The sequence below is a fragment of the Dendrobates tinctorius genome, unplaced genomic scaffold (assembly GCF_039654945.1).
Source record: "Dendrobates tinctorius isolate UK_male_01 unplaced genomic scaffold, ASM3965494v1 ptg000067l, whole genome shotgun sequence".
In the NCBI taxonomy this organism is placed as follows: domain Eukaryota; kingdom Metazoa; phylum Chordata; class Amphibia; order Anura; family Dendrobatidae; genus Dendrobates; species Dendrobates tinctorius.
In genome coordinates this window covers 3,033,280-3,037,241 of record NW_027361735.1, presented here as the reverse complement: position 1 = coordinate 3,037,241, position 3,962 = coordinate 3,033,280, and positions in this window count along the sequence as shown.

Sequence of the window (3,962 nt, the reverse complement as noted above, 5' to 3'; positions counted from 1 at the left end):
AGTAACAGACAGATGTTCACAGGCTCATTATGGATTACAACAGAATCTAAATTGCGAAAAATGTTACTGTATCAGAAGTGTACAGCTGTATACAGTGTTGGCCAAATTTGAAATCTCGGTATATATTTCCTGAGTCACCCTCAGACGATCAATCAGTCTGGGTTTGACCATAATAAAAAATGTTGTAAAAAAGGTACTGGATAACAAGATAGCAAGTATATATATTATAGGGTACAATTGATATCTCCGTATACATAGTCCCCTAGTCACTCTCAGACACTTACTCAGTATGGATTTGACCGTAATACTAAATGTCAAACACAGGTACTGTTTAGCATGATACAAGCTGTATCGAGTATAGGGTAAAAATTGGTATCTCCAATTCACCGTATATATAGAAGGCGTAAACCACACACACTCACTCAATATGGATGATACCGTAATAAAAAAATTGGAACAAAGGTTCTGTATCAGCACATACCAGGCGTATCCAGTCTAGGGGTAATTGTAAATTTCCGTCTATACTTCCGGAGTCAGACACAGACACTAACAGTCTCACTATGTATTACACCAGAACTTAAAAAGTAGAAAAAGGGAAAGGTATTCGAAGCGTACAACAGTATACAGTGTTGTGGTACTTTTAAATCTTCATATACATTTCAATCTCAGTAAGCCAGTCCAGACTCTCCGCTACTGGAAACTACATGGATACAAGTACCGACGGAAAGTCGAGTGTTAGCAGAAATTTGGGGATTACTCATCGCGGGAAAACTCCCGGTAGATGTTGCAGAGGCGATGCAGACCCTCAATTACTGTGTCAGTGGAGACAGCGAAAATGGTTCTTTGTGAAGAAAGGATTGCTTTATTGCAGTAGCGTGGATCACATCACCGTTACTCGTCTCCATCAAATTGTGATCACAGGGAGAGATGTAGACAAGGTCCTCACTGCCTATCATGATATGTCTGGTCTTTTTGGAGTGCAAAAGACAGAAGCCACAGGCCGTAGGCGATTCTGTTGGATTGGCATGAGAGGAGACATTGAAAAATGGTGGCAGGAATGTCACACGTCTGTGACTATTACAACTGTGAAAGGTGATCATAAAGCACCACTGCATCCACTTCCACTTGTAAGTTGACATCCATTACAAATGGTATCCATTGATCATCTGAAGGTAAAGGCCAGCAGGACAGGCCATAGCTACATCTTAACCATCATCGATCAATACACTGAATTTCTAGTGGCCATTCCTGTAAAGGATTTAACTGACCAGACTACACAGCGGTGGAGCAGGGAGAGGTAAGTATTGCAACTTGCAAGTCCTGTGGCCATGACCAAGCAGAGGGGGCACACTCGTGGGCGATGTACTGGCACAGGGCCCCTCATAGTACACTGATGTGTCTGATGGCGAGTGGGCCCCCCCACCATCAGAGACACTGTGTTGTACTATGAGGGGCCCTGTGCCAGTGCCGTCGGCCATCAGTGGGCCCTTCCACCTGTTCAGAGCAGCGGCACTTGCCCGGGTGCGCCAGGTGTTGACCCCAGCCATTGGGGGAGGGTGGGCAGCCCAGTTAGGGATGTTTAAAAAATGTCATCTGTTGATGTGTAGGTTGGACATTCAGCTATTGCAAATGGCGGAATTGGGCAAGTCCGAGAAAGAGGACAAAAGCGAGGCAGTTTCCTGGATTGATCCAGCAGCACTGAAGACTCTTTCAGATAACACACTAGCAGCAGGAAAAGCGAGCTCCTGTAAGGCATAGTGTGCCAATTCAGGACAGGTGTCCAGTTTAGAGGTCCAATAGTCAAAGGGGAATGACCTGTGAGGAAGAACATCGATTTGGGAGGAGAAGTAGTTTGTAACCATAGTTGACAACTGCTGTCTCCTGTCACTTGTAATCGATGCAGTATTAGCAGTCGTGTGAGTGGTACTTGAGAAATAATTTGACAACATGGTCATTAAACCCCTGTCTCCAACGCCACTTCAGCTGTGTGCACCACGAACACCTATTCCATTGTGCCCTATAGAGTTGAGCGAAACGGGTCGAAAAATTTCAAAAGTCGCCGACTTTTGGCAAAGTCGGGTTTCATGAAACGAAACCCGACCCTAGTATGAGGTCGGCCACGAGGTCGGCAACTTACGCGCCAAAGTCGCGTTTCAAAAGTTTGTTTTGCGCTCTTTTTCAGCCAATCAGGATCCACGGACACTGTGGGCAACGTGATGACATAGGCAGGGGTCACCACCATCTTTCAGAAGGGCATGCAAGTGATTGGCTTGCTTTGGTGGGCGTCACAGGGGATATAAAAGGGCGTGCACGCCGACCGCCATCTTACTTCTGCCGATCTCAGTATAGGAAAAGGTTGCTGCTGATTCTGTAGGGAGAGCGTTAGGCAGGGAAGAAGACAAAAAAACTGCTTCTGCTGCTAGCGATTTGGCCTGCACAACACACCAGTCACTGTGTGTGCAGTGCAAGGGGAGGCTATATTGTGGTTTATCAGTGGTGTTGGTTGTTGGGCTGCCTTTTAAGGCTTCCTGACAGGCTGGCATTGCTGTTTACCCACTGCTCTGCAAACTGCTTTTTTAAAAGCAATCCAATCTCCCTTATCCTCTAGTCACTTTTGTCACAGCTGTGCCATCGAGCCTGTGACATAGCGCTCAGATATCAGTGGCCCTCACTAGTGTTGAGCATTCCGATACCGCAAGTATCGGGTATCGGCCGATACTTGCTGTATCGGAATTCCGATACCGACTTCCGATATTTTTTCAATATCGGAAGTCGGCATCGGAATCGGAAGTTCAAAGTTGATTGACTGCCTGACGTCATCATGATGCGCGGTGTGTGCGCATCATGATGCACCGTCATTTCGGGCCTTCCGGGGGTCTCTGCCGGCCTGCCGGGGGGCTGTGCCGGCCTGCCGGGGGGCTGTGTGGACTGCCCGGGGTCTGTACCGGCCTGCCGGGGGGCTGTGCTGGCCTGCCGGTGGTCTGTGCACCCTGTGGGGGTCTGTACCGGCCTGCTGGTGGTCTGTGCCGGCCTGCCGGTGGTCTGTGCACCCTGTAGGGGTCTGTACCGGCCTGCCGGGGGGCTGTGCCGGCCTGCCAGGGGGCTGTGCTGATGTCCGGGGGTCTGTGCAAGCATCGTCCGATGGGACTACAAGTCCCATCTGGCGATGCCTGCTACCATGACAGTGATTGACACATTAGCCAATGATGGGACAGTAGTAGTCCCATCATCCGGCTAATGTGTTAAATGTTAAAAAAAAAAAAAAAAAAAAATACTACATACATACTACATACATACTACATGCATGCTACATACATACTACATGCTACATACATACTACATGCTACATACATACTACATATATACTACATGCATGCTACATGCATACTACATACATACTACATACATACTACATACATGCTACATACATACTACATGCTACATACATACTACATATATACTACATGCATGCTACATACATACTACATGCTACATACATACTACATACATATTACATACATACTACATACATACTACATGCTACATACATACCACATACATACTACATACTACATGCTACATACATACTACATATATGCTACATACATACTACATACATACTACATACATACTACATGCTACATACATACCACATACATACTACATACATACTACATGCTACATACATGCTACATATATACTACATGCATGCTACATACATACTACATACATACTACATGCTACATACATACCACATATATACTACATACATACTACATACAATACATTCATACAATACATACATAGACATACAGTACATATAACATAGAGTAACATACTTACCAATACTTGTCACATTGTTCCCCGAAGCCATTGTCTTTTACGGAATAAATATTAACATAACAAACCACAAAAATACTCACCCACGATCCGAAGCAGTCCACGAGTGTGTCCCACGACGA